Raw genomic sequence first — 19,313 nt, forward strand, 5'->3', positions numbered from 1 at the left:
TCAGCTGGTCACGTTGCCGATGCAACAGTTGTAGCTGTAGTACAGGAGCAGGTACCGTAGTTGCCAGTAAGTGTCGCTTTCTCTGTTCAGGGTCTCATTTGCTGTAAATTTAAGGCAGGTGAGACAAGTGCTGCTGCCCCTCCAGCTGCCTTTATAACTGCTGGTGGTTTGCCCTTCCCCTTTCCCAGGGGATTGTGCTAAGGGTGGTGGGCGGGGGCTCGGGGTTATTTGAGCCACAGCCTCTGCTGAGGGAGCTCATAGTGCTCCTGGGTTTCTCTGGTGTTGGTGCTTAGCTCTTCCTTGAGTGCTTTGCAGCTTTTGAGCTGGCTCAGCCCTTTGGAAAGAGGTATCTGCCTGAGGTAAGAGCTTCAGGACCAGTCAAGGTTCAGCAGCATGCGTGATAGAAAGTAACACTTTGTCCTGGGTTCAGCTGGGATAGAGTTAATTTTTACAGGAACCTGGGATGTGGGGGGCATAGCTGGGGCAGCTGACCTGAACTAGCCAAGCAGCTATTCCATACCATGTGACATCGTGCTCAGTATATAAATGGGGAGCGGGCCCGGAGAGCGCTCAACTTTCGGTGGGGGAAGCGGCGGAGCGTCAGGTTCCAGGTGGTGAGCATTTGCACTGTGCATCACTCTTTTTGTTTACTGTTTTGTTAGTACTGTTGTTGTTGTTGTTGCAATTTTGTTTTGTGTTGTCCCAGTAAACTGCCTTTATCTCAACCCTTGAGGTTCCTTTTTTTTTTTCCCTTTTCTCTCCTCTGTCTCCTCCCTATGCCACCGGAGGGGGGCAGGAGGAGTGAGCGAGCGGCTGCGTGGTCCTTTGTTACCGGCTGGGCTGAAACCACGACACACTTGTATGCAACTTTGTTTTTTTTCAGGTCAGTAATTTTGTTTCGAGTGCTCTGTTTCTCCAAATGAGCATTCGGCGATGGAGTTAAGTATTCTTTATTGCAGCGCTGGAAGCACAGGGGATCGCTCCTCCAAACGTGCTTCCTGGCTGGGACTAATTGTATAGGTTAAATACGTGCCTTACATACATATTCATAAAATTTCTGAGAAATAATGTGTAGGGTTTAGGGTTACTCCGTGTGGGACCCAGACGATAGAACACCAGTATGATGATTAAAGTCGCCCCTTTATTGAGCTTAGCTGATCATTCTTATACAATTCTCTAAGTTGTTTAGAAGCTTTGATTGGCTGCTGCACGCAAGCATGTGGTGTGCACGCGCACAAGCGTAAGCGGTGATTGGTTACATCGACACTGTCCATGCGTATAAACCTAAGATACAGTTAGTTATACTCGCTTTGTACACGCACGTACACACAGGATATAATTGGCGATGTTAGAGCATGCAAAACTTGTCTTAGTCCAATCGGTCGAGATAAGCCCCTGAATTGAGGTTGGCTGTGCCAAGTTCCCTTTATCGTGGAATGTGCACCTGTGTTTTTCTAATTGGGATCTTTCTTCTTCTGTCTTCTTGTTTGTTCTGTTCAGGGCCTTCAAAGGTGTCTGGAACGCTCTTGCAACCATGAGCTACTTTCAGGTCCAGTAACTAAGTTCCATATAATTGAAACCTACAGTGGGGGGGGTGTGAGGGGGGGTGGTTTTTTTTGTTGTTTGTTTGTTGGGTTTTTGGTTTTTTTTTTGTTTTTAAATGGCAGGCTGTAGCTGGACTCCAGATGGACTTTGTAGATGGAATCAAGACCTCTGGAGTTGTGAAGCTCTTGCTCTGCATCCAGGTGACTCGTTCAATATGTTTGTGGGGTTTTTTTTTTCCAGATGTGGAGGGACAGGATGCGTCCCACAGAGTGATGGGGGAAGGCAGCTGAGCGCTGTAAGGAGGTGGGTCCATGAGTGGACTCTGAAGGAAGATGTGTCCGGTGGCTCTATGAGACTGCTTTGCTTTGCTGTGTTTTGGAGTTTTCTTGCATTGTGTTGGTCTGTATTTGCCTTTGCCCTGTGTTGTTTTGTTGTGTATTTGTATCGACTGTCGTGTGAGACTGTCTCGCATTGCCTGGCCCTGCATTGTGTTTTGTATTGCAGTGCTGTGTACTTGTATGGATTGCCACCTGAGACTGCCTTGCCTTCTATGGTTCTGTATTGGTTTTGTATTGTTTTGGTCTGCACTTGTATTGACTGTCACGTGAGAGTCTCTTGCATTGGCCCTGTTCTGTTTTGACTGGTATGGCAGTGCTCCGAGTTGTTTTGCCTTGACCAAGGTAAGAGTACTGCCTTGTATGGCATTACATTTGCACGTGAATTACATGGCTCTATGTTCGCGTGTGTCTTGTATGGCATTGTAGAGGCAGCATAGAAGGTTTAATGTCTTTGGGCTCTTTGCATGCAAAGAGTTGAGGGGATCACAATTGGACTGTAAACTAGCATTGAGTAAGGCAGGAACTGGGCAATGGTGTTCATCTTGTTTATGCGGATGCTTTGTGGCAGGTCTCTAGAACTGGTCAAGGCCTTGAGGTCTGAGTAGCAGCGTGACGGGTCGTGGAGCGATCGGTAACTTTGGGAGAACTCTGTGTTTGTGATGCTCTGGTTTTTTCAAGTGCCATGGAGGACACTGGCTGTGAGGATGTGTTATTTTTGGAATAGGTGGGAAGCAGGGTAGGGGAGCGGTGGAGGACTTGACTTCTCTCTCGAGGATGAAGTGTCTGTTGACAAGCTTTGTGTGTTGTTTCTGCAGGTGATGACAGGGCACGAGAGGTGCTTGAAGGAACCTTGCGTTTAGGTGACATGGCTGCTACGGAGGTTGGACTGTGACACGTGGCACTGTGAAAGCTCAGTATCGGGTTGAAGATGAGCGGATGGTGGAGATGATGGTGCGTGTTGAAACATTGGTGTAACGGATGGGCAGTTTGTGGGGAGGTTGGAAGGAGGTTGGGCTGGGGCCCGGGTTTTTGCAGGTAGGGCAATTTTTGAGGCCCCTGCTGCCGCAGGCACGGGGTGACGGCCTCTCCAGGCCTGTGGGCGGTAGGATAGATGAGGTGAGAGTGTGGGCTGGCGTGTGTGTTGTCTGAATGAGTGGTGTGTTGTGAATGTGTCTAACCTTGTAGGATTATGTGGTTTAGAGTTTTTGGGGTTTTATTCCTTTCAGGTTGGATGTAGACCTGAGATTTTTTTTCAAGGAATTAGGGAAAAAACCCCAGAAACTTAGAATAAAAAAGCCTAGCTGGGATCTGGGTTGGTTTTTGGTGTGTCCTCCCCTGCCCCAATTTTTTTCTTTTCCCTGGCCCCAGCTGCTCCATGAGGCAATGTTTATTGCCAATGTTTGGACAGGGCTTTGGCTCGTGCCTGGGTTTTCGCTGGCAGGGTGATTTTTTTTCAAGGTTCCCGGGAACGGCATTCCCGTGGAGTGCTCCCCTGGAACCTGGTAATTGCCAGTCAGCGCAGGGAAATATGTTGTTTGGTGGATGGTCTTTGGAAGACAGTTGAGGATTTTGCGGTCGAAGGGTGGGGGGAGTTGGACTAGATGGCCAGCATGGAGTAGGCCAGGGTTGTGAAGTGCGTGAGTGTAACTCTATTTGTCTGTGGTGGGTTTGTAAAAATATTTGGGTGCTCTCTGTAGTTTGTGATGTAAAGATATTTTTCAATTTCTGGTTTTGTGTCGAGGTGTGGAAGTGGACGGTCTGTCAAGATGAGCGGAGCTCCCTCGTTTGCTGCCCGGGAATGGGGATCGTGCAGGTAATGTCACCTGAGGGAGTAAAACTTCTGGATGTGCAGCGACAGATGTAATGTGAGCGAGGAATGTGGAAAAGACCACTCCGTAGAGAACTGCAGGTACTGAATAGCGGCATTTCTTCTTCAGGTAATGCTAGATTTTTGGGGGTTTACATAAAAATAATGATTAAAAGAGGACTAGAACTAAGAGTGTCAAACATTTAACGAGTGAGGTCATAAGTCTTTTCTATGTATTGTAGAAAAAGTACATTGTAGAATTGGATTGAAATACTGACATAGCTGAATCTATGTGGAATGAGTAATGGATCAAATGAAGCACTAAAAATAAAATGAAAAAAAGAGAGTTAATTATGTGTTCTTGTGGGAATCACAGTACTAATGACAATCACAAAGGGAAGCGTAGAGGGAAGCATGGGCGTTTAGTGCCCATAGGTAAACTTAGTTGTTGAAGTAAGTGAAAGTGTCTGTTGGAATTAGGCATCCAAGGGCGAGTTGTAGATACCTTGAGGTAAATGTAGCTGCTGCTGGGTTAATGGAAAGGGGGTGCATTCCTGGTGCTAGTGATTGCACAACTCTGAAATTGGAGCTGTAGCTCCATAAATGTGAAATGGGCTCGGGCGCGGTGCGGCGCCGAAATGGGCTCGGGCGCGGTGCGGCGCCGAAATGGGCTCGGGCGCGGTGCGGCGCCGAAATGGGCTCGGGCGCGGTGCGGCGCCGAAATGGGCTCGGGCGCGGTGCGGCGCCGAAATGGGCTCGGGCGCGGTGCGGCGCCGAAATGGGCTCGGGCGCGGTGCGGCGCCGAAATGGGCTCGGGCGCGGTGCGGCGCCGAAATGGGCTCGGGCGCGGTGCGCCGCCGAAATGGGCTCGGGCGCGGTGCGCCGCCGAAATGGGCTCGGGCGCGGTGCGCCGCCGAAATGGGCTCGGGCGCGGTGCGCCGCCGAAATGGGCTCGGGCGCGGTGCGCCGCCGAAATGGGCTCGGGCGCGGTGCGCCGCCGAAATGGGCTCGGGCGCGGTGCGCCGCCGAAATGGGCTCGGGCGCGGTGCGCCGCCGAAATGGGCTCGGGCGCGGTGCGCCGCCGAAATGGGCTCGGGCGCGGTGCGCCGCCGAAATGGGCTCGGGCGCGGTGCGCCGCCGAAATGGGCTCGGGCGCGGTGCGCCGCCGAAATGGGCTCGGGCGCGGTGCGCCGCCGAAATGGGCTCGGGCGCGGTGCGCCGCCGAAATGGGCTCGGGCGCGGTGCGCCGCCGAAATGGGCTCGGGCGCGGTGCGCCGCCGAAATGGGCTCGGGCGCGGTGCGCCGCCGAAATGGGCTCGGGCGCGGTGCGCCGCCGAAATGGGCTCGGGCGCGGTGCGCCGCCGAAATGGGCTCGGGCGCGGTGCGCCGCCGAAATGGGCTCGGGCGCGGTGTTACTTTTCTTAAAGGGCCTGAGGTACTGTGTAACTCTGAAGTGGGCTTGATAGTGGATTATATGTGCGTAATATGTGAGGGTTTTTTTATTCTGTATTTCACTGTCCCTGTTGTCCTTCCTGTTTTTCTTTTTCTCTCTCCAATCTTCTGTGCTTTTCATAGTCTCTCTCTATCTCGTCATGATTATCGTCTGTCGCGCTATCTTACTTCCTGTCCCATCGTATCACGTTGTATGTATTCCTCCTGCTTTTTTCTCCATCTGTCCAGATCCCTCTCCCTTTTTTCTTCTATTGCTGTCCCTCTGCCCTGCTTCCTCTTGCCATCTTTTCTGTATTTCTCTGTTTTCTTCCCTCTACCATCCTTTCTAACTGCATCCCCCTCTCGAGCTAGCTGTCCCTTCTCTTTTCTCTCTTCCTCCATATCTCTCTGACAGCCTATCAATCACAGTTGTTGTTTCTCCAGTGCTGTCCTGTTCTGTCCCTTGTTTCTCACTCTCGTTCTGTCATGCTCCCTGTGTCTTTTTTGAACTCCTCCATCTCTCTCCTGCAGCCTATCGCTATTTTTTCCGTCATCCCTTTGTCCTTCTTCCAGTCTTTGTGTCTCCCTCCCTTCCGTTTTTTCCTTTCGTGCTACATCTCTGTTCTGCTCCCTAGAATGGAATCAAATCCAGCCAGTTTTTCAGCCAGCAAAGAGTACGCTTGTCTAAGACAGGAGACGACAGCTTCTTGAGGAGTATGATATGAGAGATGGTATCAAAGGCCTTGCTACAGTCAAGGTAGGTAACATCCACAGCCTTTCCCTCATCCACTAGGTGGGTCACCTGGTCATAGAAGGAGATCAGGTTGGTCAAGCAGAACCTGTCTTTCATAAACCCACGCTGACCAGGCCCAATCCCCTGCTTGTCCCAGACTTGCCACATGAGCGCTCTAGGCAAACTGCTCCATAATCTTCCCCAGTACCAAGGTCAGGCTGACAGGCCCGTAGTTCCCTGGATCCTCCCTCCAACCCTTCTTGTAAATGGGCATCATACTGGCAAGCCTCCAGTCCTCTGGGACCTCCCCCATTGACCAGGATCACCAATAGATGACGGAGAGCAGCTTGGGAAGCCCCTCTGCCAGTTCCCTCTGCCCTCTTGGATGGATTCCATCTGGTCCCATGGATTTGTGAGCATCTGGATAGCGTAGTAGGTCACTAACTATTTCCTCCTGGATTAACGGGAGGGGGGTGTGTGGATATATTCTGCTCTTCATCCTCAGCTTCCAGCTCAGGAGGCAGAGTACCCTGAGGACAACTGGTCTCCCTCTTAAAGACTAAGGCAAAGAAGGCATTAAGTACCTCGGCCTTTTCCTCATCTCTGGTGGCAACGTTCCCTTCTGTATCCCTTAAAGTATAGATATGCGCTTTGGGATTCTTTTGACTGTTAATGTATTTGTAAAAACATTTTTTGTCGTCTTTTATGACAGCGGACAGATTTCGTTCTAGCTGAGCTTTTGTCTTTCTAATTTCCTTTCTCTATGACCTAACAGGATCCCTGCACTCCTCCCAGGTTGCCTGCCCTTTCTTCCAGAGATAATAAACTCTCCTTTTGTTTCCCGACTCCTAGCAAAAGCCCCCTGTTCAGCCAGGCCTGTCATTTTCCTCAGCGATTCGACATTGTGGCACGGGGGAATAGCCTGGTCCCGAGCTGTTAAGATTTCCTTCTTAAAGAACGTCCGTCCCTCCTGGATCCCTTTGCCCTTCAGGACAGTCTCCCAAGGGACTCTCTCAACCAGTGCCTCAAAGAGGCCAAAGTTTGCCCTCCGCAAGTCCAGAGCACTGGTTTTGCTACCCCCCTTCCTTGCCTCACCAAGAATTGAGAATTCTGTCATTTCACGGTCGCTAAGCCCAAGAAGGCCTGTGACCATCACACCTCCCACCAGTCCTTCCCTGTTCGTAAACAATAGATCTAGCAAGGCTCCTCCCCTGGTCGGCTCACCTACCACCTGTGTTGGGAAGTTATCTTCCACACGCTCCAGGAACCTCCTAGACTGTTTACTCTCTGCTGTGGCATATTTCCAGCAGACGTCTGGACGCTTGAAGTCCCCCACGAGAACAAGGGCATGCGATTCTAAGACTACTGCCAGCTGCTTGTAGAACGATTCATCTGTCACTTCAACCCGGTCTGGCGGTCTGTAACAGACTCCCAGCACAATATCTGCCTTATCGGCCTTCCCTCTCATCCTTACTCATAAGCATTCCGTCTTGTCATCGCACTCTGGTAGCTCTGTACTGTCCAAACCCTGCCTAACATAGAGAGCCACCCCGCCACCTCTTCTACCTTGCCGATCCCTTCTGAAGAGCTCGTAGCCATCCGTCGCAGCACTCCGCTCACGGGAGGCGTCCCACCGTGTTTCCGTGATGGGGAGTAAGTCATATGTATCCTGCCGCGCGATGGCTTCCAGCTCCTCCCGTTTATCGCCTGTGCTGCGTGCATTGGCATAGATGCATTCGAGCTGGCCTATCGAATCCACCCCTAACATCAGTACACGCTGCCCCCAGGCTCATCTCTGGTGCACCTAGTCTTATCCCTTACCTGCGGAGAGTTTCGAGCAGGGAAGACACAGAACACTCAATATGAGATCCTGCAAGCGTCTTCAATCTTTATTTCTAACAGGGTTCTTTTATATGATTTCTATAACATATGCCTACTACTCATTCTGTTATTGGTTACATGATAAAAAAGTTACTCACATACTGCACATACTTACGGTTACAGGCTACTTATTTTTACATTTCTTCAACCACAACTTCTCTTCACAAAGTTCCTTGCTTTCGCCACTGTCTTGTCTCAGCAGAAATCTTCTTGCTTGCACAACGCCTCTGCAGACTTGTGACTCCGTTCCATTTAGCATTCCTCAACAATTCCCCCTTTTTCTTTTTGTTGAACAATCCAAACTGGATTCACAACTGATTCTAGACCCTTCTTCACACAAGATAAAGTATGACAAATAATAACAAGTACAATAATGATAATAACAAAAAACCGAATGCCTACCTTCATCAAGGTTTTTAACCAACCGGTAATTCCCCATTTTCAAGTCAGTCATCAACAGGATTTATAACAACAGTAAGCTTTTTCATGTTATCTTGCAATTGGGAAAGTTTCTTATGAATAGATTCAGAGTGATCAGAAAGATTCATACAACACATTCCTTCAAACTCTTCACAACCGTGTCCGTGTGCTAACAACAAAAAATCAATGGCAGCTCGATTTTGCAATAAGGTATGCCGTATACCATCGACATCAGCGATGAGTTCATCTACTATTCTGGAGGTAATATTAATTTGTTTTCCTGTCCAACAAGCTAGCCGTTTTAATTGGGTTAGTGCTTTGGCAGAGGCAGCTTGGGGTGTAAAAAGAGATGCTAAAATAACAGTCGGGCGTTCCCACAATTCCACATTATCTTTACATTCAGGTCCCAATTGATATGTATCACATCTAGCACGTTTAGATTTGTGACTTATATTACTCATATTCAACAATTGATGAATGCTGGGGGCAAACAACTTTAATTTGCCAAGATAACACGGTCCTCCTTGTGCTTTTGTAGGTATAGCTGGCCAAGCACGATCCCCACAAATAAGAAATAGTCCTGGTGGTAACATTTTTGCCTTTTTTTACTTTGCCATACCCGGTTACGGGCCAATTCCAACCATTACAATAACCAGTAATGTTATAGTACCAAAAAGACTTAGGGGTAATCCAGATACTATCATTTCTTGGCTTTTCAGGTCTAAAGTTCTTAATTTTAACTAAATCTTTACCTTGATAATCCCCCAAAGTTAAACAATAATCTCCAGGTACAGATCCCAAAATATTAAGTTTCTGAGGCTCTATACCAGTAACATTCAATTTCTTAATAATGCTATGTGTTTGGGCTCCCAAAGGATTTATGGAGATATTTAATATGTCACACCAATTGTTTGTGGTTAATCCAGGCCGAATGGTACAAGAAATCAGTCTTTGCTTGATTTAGATCATCATAAACTTTGGCTGTCGTCCAAGGCCCAAATCCTCTCATGTTTTTTAAAGGGACCCCAATTAAGCACGTACGAAACGGATCAGATGGGGTAGCTAATGATGGACAAAATGAATCCTGTCCTGTCTCGTTAGCCCAAGTAATCCACATATTCTGTCGAAGATCAATCTTGTGAAGGTTTCCCAATCCCTTTCCTAAGATAACAGACAATGTGATTAAAATCATCATCCCAGTTATAATTCTATCCATTTTCTGTTATAAAGCAAGCGAAGGTTCAAAATTGTTAGTAATGATTAAACAGTCTATAGTTCTATTTACAAACCAGGCGTCTCAGTAGAAACATCGTTTACAGCTGGTCTAGTCCACCTGGATGGAATCCACTGTAACCCTGTTGGGGTAAGTACACACATGTGACCTCTTCCCTGAAAAACAACTTCAGCTGGTTCTTGCCAAATCCCAGTTTTCAAATCTCTATATTTAACCCTAATTTTTGGCGACTCAGCAGACTTTGGTTTTGGCTTTATGTCATGAACCCAGGCTGCAGGCTGATCTTGCCCCAGAATACAAAGATGATTTAAAGTAAACGATGTACGAGCTAGACGTTCTTGTATATCCACAGTATCATCATTCTTTACTAAATATCGTTTTAATACTTGATGTGTTCTTTCTATAATAGCTTGACCAGTGGGTGAGTGTGGTATACCTGTTACATGTTTCACCCCCCACATTTGCACAAATTTTTGAACTTTTGTACTGATATATGCTGGACCATTATCAGTCTTAATCTCTTGAGGCACCCCCATAACAGCAAAACATTTAGTAAGATGTCTAACTACATGGAGTGCCTTTTCTCCAGCCTGAGCTGTTGCCCGTATATATTTACTGTAAGTATCAATGGTTACGTGAACATATTTTAAACGCCCAAATCCATTTACATGGGTTACATCCATCTGCCATAGTTCATTCGGACCAAGACCCCTGGCATTTACTCCTATTCCCAAACCCGGACCAAAACGGCTACATTTTGGACAGCTTCGTACAATACCTTTAGCCTCATCTATGGTAATTCTGAATTGTTTGAACAGTCCCTTGGGATTTTGGCAAAAGGCTTCACGTGCCTCACGAGCTTTCACAAACTCACTTAGAGGTACAGTCAAAGATACCAATTGATCAGCCTTCTGATTACCTTCACCCAAACCTTCTGACCATTTATGACTTCTAATATGAATCACGCAATATGGTTCTGACCGTTGATGTACGGCAGATTGAAGTTGCCGTAATAACTCAAACAATCTAGGATTGTTAACCTCTTTTATCCTTGCTCCTTCTATTCGGTATACTATTCCAGCCACATATAACGAATCAGAAACAACATTAATTGGTTCATTTATCCACTTAACAAAAGTCCATACGACTGCTGACAATTCTAACAATTGCAGCGAATCTCCTTTTTCTGCTGCAATTATCTGATGACTCCACTGTCCATTCACTTCCCAGGTGACAGCTGCTGTCTGCGATTTTCTACCTGCATCTGTATAAACAGTTAATGCATTCTTAATAGGAGCTTCACTTCTCTTTGGTTTTTCAATCCATCCTGTTCCAGACATCCATTTTAGCACTGGACTTTTTAAAGAGCTTAAACTAATAGACACACCCTGGGTCAATAAACTCAATTGCAACATTTCCAAATGTTGTAACCACCAGTCCAAATCTTCTCGCCGAATTGGGAGATAAATTGTTCCCGGTTCTTTACCCAAAATCTGTAACAATCGCATTCTACCTTTACGAATTAACTCTGCCAAATTTTCATCTTTTTGTCGTATCGTCTTTTTTGGTCGCAAAGACGTAAAGAGCCACTCTAAAACCCGAGGATCCCCCTTTTTCTTTTTACATTGGGTTAATGTACCTAGGAACCGATTCTTGGAGTGTAAGATAGTGAGATCGACAGGTAAATCTGGATCAAAGCGGTCCACCATACCAGATGTAATGACAGTGGAGATGTTTTTTATTGTCTCTTCTTGCAGACTTGATAATTTCACTGGTAAGGACGGATCAGTTCCCTTTAACAAAGGTCGTAAAACTTCTAACTACTCATTGGTAATTCCTGCTAATGGTCTCAGCCACTGTAAGTCTCCTAGCAGCTTTTGTGCATCGTTCAAAGTCTTGACATCAGTCTGTATTTCTAGTTTTTGTGACCGTACCTGGGAGTCTGTAATAAGCCATCCCAAATATTTCCACACTGGTTGACGTTGTATCTTTTCTGTTGCAATTTTCAAACCATGCTTATATAATGTCTCTTCAAGATATTGTTCCTGGTTTGCAGAAAATGGTTGTTGTTGGGCCAACAAAATATCATCCATATAGTGATATATTATTGTCTTGTCCCAGGTTGATCGGATTTCTCTCAGGGCATCGTCCACAAAAAGTTGACATAAAGTAGGACTGTTTTTCATGCCTTGTGGAAGTACAATCCATTCAAATCTGTGAGCTGAGCCAGCTCGATTAACCGATGGTAACGTAAAAGCAAAGCGCTCAGTATCTCTGGGATGTAAAAAGATGGTGAAAAAACAGTCTTTTAAGTCAATAATTAATAAATGCCAGCCTATCGGTAACATAGCTGGGCTAGGCATTCCCGGTTGAAGCGCTCCCATGGCTTGCATCTGTTCATTGACTGCTCTGAGATCATGTAATAGCTGATATTTGCCCAATTTTTTCTTGATAACAAAAATGGGTGTATTCCACGGGCTAGTTGAAGGTTTAATATGTCCCAATGCTAATTGTTCATCTACCAATATTTCTGCTTGTTCCAGACTTTTCTTCCTTAGCGGCCACTGTTTGATCCAGACAGGTTCATCATTTGTCCAAACTAATGGAATCGGGAAAGTCCAATCAGTGACCGCTCCTAAAAAGGCGACTCAGTTGTCAATCTTACTCCTAACTGGAGAAGAATATCTCATCCAATCAAGGCTGAAACTCCATGAGGGAAGGGCATTACAGTAATTGTGGCATTGGTTCTTTGTCCATCTAGATAAACTACAATTCTATCCTGACTTTGTTGAACACTAGCTGTTCCCCCAACTCCTTCCACGCCTCCAGCAACAGTCCTTGTTGGCCACGATTCTGGACAAAAATGTTCGCCGACGATAGAAATATCAGTTTTGGTGTCCAACAAGGCTTGTAAAATAACTCTCTCTCCTTTATTTTCCAGAGTGACTGTTGTTATTGGTCTTTCTGTGAGAGGCATGGATAACATCATTAATCCTCCTGTAGAGCCGAATCCTCTATCACCTCTAATTTGCTGACTTCCAGTTGTCATTCCCTTGGTTAATTGTAACAATGGCACCAACTGTGCTATCTTGCTTCCCTTCGGTATAACAATTGGAGGAAACAAAGTTTGTGCTACAATATAGATTTCACCTTCAAAGTCACTGTCTATTACTCCAGGCAGCACAAATATTCTTTTTATTCCACTTGATGAACGTCCCAACAGCAATGCCCCTTGTCTCTCGCCATTTATAATTATTTTTCCGCATATTCCTGTAGCAATCTTTTGTGGTTTAGGGTCAATAAGTGTAACATCTACTGCTGTTGCCAAGTCCAATCCGAGGCTGCCAAGCGTTGCTGGAGATGGTTGTCCCACTGGGGTGAGTTGAGATGTGGCTCTGGAGCTGGCGTAAGGTCGTCCCTCAATGATACCGGAGCCGCGATTGGTGTCCTCGCGCTGCGACCCCTAGCGCTCGACATCCCGTTTCCCGATCAACGGCACGCAGTGGTACTGTGGGTGTCTTGCCGGCAGTTCTGGCACCAAACTCCTGGCTCCCTACACTGTTGTCTCTTGTGATCTAGCTTTCCACATCTATAACACTTAAACTTTCCACCCCTACTGTCATTAAAGCCTCTATTGCCCCCTGCTGGTTTTAAAGGTGCAAGGGCAGCTGCAAAGGCTTGTTGTTGCTGTTGTTGACCTTCAATTAACTTTTCCCCTAGTTTCTCCAATGATTCCACTAACATTGCTTGTGGACCTACAGGGACCTTGCTCATACGTTCTAACATTAGTTCAATTGATGCATCAGCTGGCAAAGTAACCAATACAGCTCTGGTGGCAGCGTTACCGTTTTCCAAAGCACATTGTCGCAACAGTGCAGCTTTTAGAGCCGGAGGCATATTTGCCTTATTCAAGGCTGCTGTGAGCCTATCCACAAACGCTCTTGGGTTCCCTGTTTGATTGACATATATGATGGAGTGGCTGGAGCTTCCCTTACGTTTGACAGGCCTTCCCGAGCCAAACGCATGGACTCCAGACATTTCTCGGGACCCATTTCCATCTGCATTATCACATGTGCAAAGGCTCCTGCTGGCTGCACGGCAGGACTTTTCCATCGATCTGCTCCTCTCCACTGGTTTCCACAGGGAAAGTGTAAGTCCCTGTCGGTCCCTGTTTGGGCACCACTTGCGGAGAGTTTTGAGCAGGGAAGACACAGAACACTCAATATGAGATCCTGCAAGCGTCTTCAATGTTTATTTCTAACACGGTTCTTTTATATGATTTCTATAACATATGCCTACTACTCATTCTCTTATTGGTTACATGATAAAAAAGTTACACTCACATACTGTACGTACTTGCGGTTACAGGCTACTTATTTTTACATTTCTTCAACCACAACTTCTCTTCACGAAGTTCCTTGTTTCCGCCACTGTCTTGTCGAAGCAGAAATCTTCTTGCTTGCACAATGCCTCTGCAGACTTGTGACCCTGTTCCATTAACCATTCCTCAACACTTACCCCCTTCAACCCTAGTTTAAAGCCCTCTCTATGAGGCCCACCATCTCACGAGCGAGGATTCTTTTACCCCTTTGAGATAGCCGGATACCATCTGTCACTAGCAAGCCCGGTGCCATGTAAACCTCCCCGTGATCAAAAAACCCCAAACGCCACCGATGGCACCAGCCTCTGAGCCACGTCATCACCAGGTGTGGTTTCCTGTTCCTTTCAGTGTTTTTCCCTGCCACTAAGGGATTGAGGAAAACACTACTTGTGCTCCTTCCACTAATCGCCCCAGTGCCCTGCCAGTCGCTTGTAGAATGATTCATCCGTCTCTTCAACCCGGTCAGGCGGTCTGTTACAGACTCTCAGCACAATATCTGCCTTATCGGCCTTCCCTCTCCTCCTCAACCTGTGGGATGGGTCAGGACTGCATATTGGGTCCTCTGTCCCCCTCAGAAGGGAGTCGCCTATGACAATTACCCTCCTTTTTCTTTTTTTTGGGGGCTTTGGGAACGCGTGGGGCTGCCCGACTGAGCCTGGGCACCTCCCTGGATAGGGCTTAACCTACACCCTGATCTTCATTGACCTGGTCCTCAAGTTCCAGAGCCACGTTCCTGTTGCGTAGGGGCAACTGGGAAGGTGAGGGAGACCGGGAGGTGACTCGCTGAGCAGGGACCTGTATCCATTCCCCTGCATCTCTTAGGTCCCCTCCTGCCCGGTGGCGATGGGGCAGGGGAACCTCCGCTTCTCGCGGAGCCTCCATCTGCTGCCTCTGCCCCAGGGATGGTAGGGTGTGGGTCCACCAATCTATCTCCCTCTCATGCTCCCTGATACTCCTCAACCTTTCCACTTCCTCCTTCAGCTCTGCCACCAGGCTGAGCAGATCATCTACCTGGTCACATCTCACACAAGAGGTGTCCCCACGGCCCTCCAGCATCAGTGATAGACTCGGGCATTCCCCGCAGCCAGATACCCGGACAGCTGCACGTTTACATGGGAGCTCAGTCTGCGTCAACGCATTTTTCCTAGCGATGGCTTTCACCACAGTGGCAGCGATACTGGGGTCGTCTCCTGAGGACGATGCCTACCGCTTCAGTAGCCTGCTTGAGCTGGGGGGGGGCTGCGCCCTGCCCTCACGAACTGCCGCGCAAACTGCCGCACCACGGCACACCTTTCTGACGCACCACGCCCTGCTTCCTGTGCTCCTCAGGGCCATTTAAATCTCCCACAGTTGCCCCTGGCAATGCCCATGCAGCGGCAGCCTGTCTCGTGAGAGCTGCCTGCTCTGCACGGTCCCTCTGCTCTTCCCCGGGGCTTCTGGACCTCGGGAACCTCCCGGTCTGCCTCAATCTATCGCTTAGCCGCCAACTTACCATTGTGTCTGCTGGCCTCGCCGTTGACTGATGTGATTTTAATAACTACAGTGTTATTGCATTTAATGAGCTAATTTCCTACCTAGTTTAAAGACACACGTGTCTTTTTCTGTCTACGTCTCAGAAAAATTAAAATTAACTCCTTACCTGGTCACATTGCCGATGCAGTAGTTGTAGCTGTAGTACAGGAGCAGGTATTGTAGTTGCCAGTAAGTGTTGCTTTCTCTGTTCAGGGTCTCATTCGCTGTAAATTTAATGCAGGTGAAAACAGTGCTGCTGCTCCTCCAGTTGACTTTATATCTTCTGGTGGTTTGCCCTTCCCCTTTCCCAGGGGATTGTGCTAAGGGTGGTGGGCGGGGGCTCAGGGGTATTTGAGCCACAGCCTCTGCTGAGGGAGCTCATTGTGCTCCTGGGTTTCTCTGGTGTTGGTGTTCGGCCCTTTGGGAACAGGTGTCTGCGTGAGGTAAGAGCTTCAGGACCAGCCAAGTTTCTGCAGCATGTGTGGTGGAAAGTAACACTTGTATGCAGCTTTTTTTTTCCCCTTTTCTTTTTTTCAGGTCAGTAGTTTTGTTTTGAGTGTTCAGGGGTAGAAAGACAGTTTAATAGTATGCATTGTTTGTTTTTGTTTGGTTTTTTCTTTTAATTCTTCATGTATTGTGTTTCCCTGGAATTTCCAACTTTATTGGAAAATGGAGCCTTGTTTTTTTCACCAGTTCTGCTGTATGCTGTGTAAGCTGATGATATCTCTCTTAATGAGACCGATGGTGACATTGTTTAGCAGGGGTTAGGGTGAATGTCCTCTATGTATTTGTATATGGAGTTTTAGTATTTCTGAAGAAAGCAGAAGAGCTGTGAGGCACAATGCCCTTCAGGGTTTGGGATGCCTTTCCTCATTGCCCACAGAATGCCACATTGTCCCTAGAATCTTTGCAGCTTGTGGCAGGCCCCTTGTAGATTACAAGCCTTGGGACTTGACTTTACTTTGTGGGCATGTAGCAGAGCTCAGAGTTTCTAGGAAGCTGTAGGTTAGGAGGTTCCCCCAGAGTGGAACTGCTGTTGTAGATTATCCCAGATGAGTTCACCTACTGTGGATTACCTAGGTGGAGCCCCTGGTGAAGGTAAACCTTATGCATGACCCCCCCAGCCTGTGCATATTCTTGTGCATGTATCTTACCACTGCGAATTATCCATCTAACCCACCTTCCCTGTGAGTTTTTTCCCATGCCGATTGGTGGGGGTGTCACACCCTTCCCCCCCACCTGCTGTGTATCCCTGAAGTTCCATGTATTCTTGGTGTTATTTGTGGCTGCTGTCCTGTCTGTGTGTGTGTGTGTGTGTGTGTCCCCCCCCAAAGTGCAGGGGTGTGGCTTCAGCTGACCATTTCCTGCATGACTGCAGGGGCTGTCGTTGCCCCCCTGCCCTTCTGGGACATGGCTGCTCCTCTTCCCCCCATGTATTTCCATGCCCCACCATGGAAAGGAGCATGAACATGTGGTGTTTTTTGTGCTTTGGGGCTCTTGTATCTCTGTTAAGGGAGTCAGCTGGAGACATGCTCAGGGGGACTCTGCATCATTGGCTATTCACAGTAAAGAATTTGTTTTGCAACCAGAGATATTTTGGAGATGGAATTCTTAAGGGATCTAATTCTGCTTTTTGATTCATTCCTATCCAGAAGGTAGTTCTGGTAGAAGTAAGGTGGTATGCACAGCCTTGCTAGAAGTGAAGCATAACCCCAGAGTGTTTTGGTTTTTTTATAGGAAACTGAAGCACATAAATTTTGGTAACAACAACAATGTCATTGCGTTTAATGAGCTAGTTTCTTACCTAGTTTAGAAGGGCATCTATTGTTTTCTATCTACACCCCAGACAAATTAAATTTAATTTCATACCTGGTCCTATTGCTGGTGCAATAGGTGTAGCTGTAGCACAGGAGCAATTAGTGTCCTTTCCTGGGGGAGTTTACTTTCTCTGTTCAGGGTCTTATTTGCTGTAAATTTAAAGCAGGTGAGAACAGTGCTGCTGCTCCTCCAGATGACTCTATAACTGCTGGTGGTTTGCCCTTCCCCTTTCCCAGGTGATTGTGTTAAGGGTGGTGGGCAGAGGCTTGGGCTAATTGTGCTACAGCCTCTGCTGAGGGAGCTCATTGTGCTCCTGGGTTTCTCTGGTGTTGGTGCTCAGCTCTTCCTTGAGTGCTTTGCAGATTTTGAGCAGGTTCAGCCCTTTGGGAAGAGGTGTCTGCCTGAGGTAAGAGCTTCAGGACCACTCAAGGTTATGCAGCATGTGTGGTAGAAAGTAGCACTTGTATACAGCTGTGCTTTTTTTCCCCCTCTTTCTTTTTTTCAGGTCAGTACATTTGTTTTGAGTGTTCAGGGGTAGAAAGATGGTTTAGTAGCAGGCACTGTTGTGTTTTTTTAATTCTTCATGTGTTGTGTTTCCCTGGAATTCCCAACTTTTTTGAAAATGGAACCTTGTTTTTTTCACCACTTCAGCTGTATGCTGTATAAGTTGATGATATCTCTCTTAACAGGACTGATGGTGACATTGTTTAGCAGGGCTTAGGGGGAGTGTCTTGTATGTATTTGAATATGGAGTTTTAGTACTACTGATGAAAGCAGAAGGGCTGTGAGGCACAGTGCCTTTCAGGGTTTGGGATGCCTCAATGCCTTTCCTCATTGCCCACAGGATGCCACGTTGTCCCTAGAATCTTTGCAGCTGGTGGCAGGCCCCTCTTACATTACAAGCCTTCGGACTTGACTTTATTTTGTGGGCATGTAGCAGACCTCAGATTCTCTGGGAAGCTGTAGGTTAGGGGGTGCCCCCGGAATTTGGGATGTGGCTCAGAAGAGTGGCTCCTGAGGAGTAGCCACTGAAGGGGGTTCAGGAGTGCAGATTGAGGAAGCAGTGGGGTTCCTTTCCTGACAGTTGAGGAGAAGAAAATGGGTTTCTTAAGTTTTGGGACTGCTGGGAAAGGGAGGAGGGTTCACCAGCCCTTCTCAGATGAGTTTTCCAGTTGGTTTTGAATGTCATAGAATTGTAGAAAGGTTTGGGTTGGAAGGCACCATAAAGATCCTCTAGTTCCATGCCCCCCCCCCCCCCCCCCCCCCCCCGGAGACCTTCTGTGAGACCAGGTTCCTGAAAGCCCCATTTGACCTGGCCTTGAATGCTTCCAGGGAGGGAGCACCTGCAGGTTCTCTGGGCAACGCGTTTCAGTGCCTCGCCACCCCTAGTGAGAAATGTCTTTCTAACACCTAAACTAAATGTACCCTCTTTAGGACTAAAGTCGTTACGGCCTTGTCCTATTGCTGTACTCCTTTGTAAAAAGTCCCTCTGCAGGTTTCTTATAGGCAGCCTTTATGTACCGTGAAGTGTGCTATAAGGTCTCCTGCAAAGCTGCATGCTGGTCTGAGAAGGTGAGGTGGTAGTCGGCCAGGTCGGTGTTGAATAGCAAAATATTATGTGGCTGCTCGGTTCAGCGTTTACCTTCTGTTCTGGAGGTGTTGTGTGGGCTCTCTTTGAATTGGATGAGCATTTGAGGTGAGCTGTGGATTAGTGAAGGAGGAGTGTGGGGCTGATGAATTCTCATGAGTGCCATGCTAACTTGCTGTCTCTCGGTACCTTAGGTAGCAGGAGTGACGACAGCTGCAGGGTCTGAGTCGAACAAGTGGGGAAGCGAACACGGTGGCACTCGTGAGGAGGTGGGAGTTGGGGAAGTAGTTGGTGTTGGCCAGTGGGATGCTTACTCCCTTTTCTGATTTGTTGTTTGTTTTTTAAATTGCAGATGTTGAAGAGCAATGTGTCCCCTTGAGGAACATCCCAGTTAGCCTGTGTGGTTTTGTGGAGGATGGATTGGGACCCTTCTGAAAGCTATGTTGAGGGACCCAGGCTGGGGAGAGGCTGGGAGGGAGGGACAGAGCTGGGAAGTGCCGGGAGGGGTTTTAAAGTTAGAGTAGGAGGGCAGGAGCTGTCCTGTGTGGGCAGGCGAAGGGAACGGGTTGCCTTTGAGCATGAGAGCAGTGTGTCCCGGGCAGGGCAGTTCCAGCCTGTGTCCATG

The sequence above is a fragment of the Accipiter gentilis genome, chromosome 28 (assembly GCF_929443795.1).
Source record: "Accipiter gentilis chromosome 28, bAccGen1.1, whole genome shotgun sequence".
Classification (NCBI taxonomy): Eukaryota; Metazoa; Chordata; class Aves; order Accipitriformes; family Accipitridae; genus Astur; species Astur gentilis.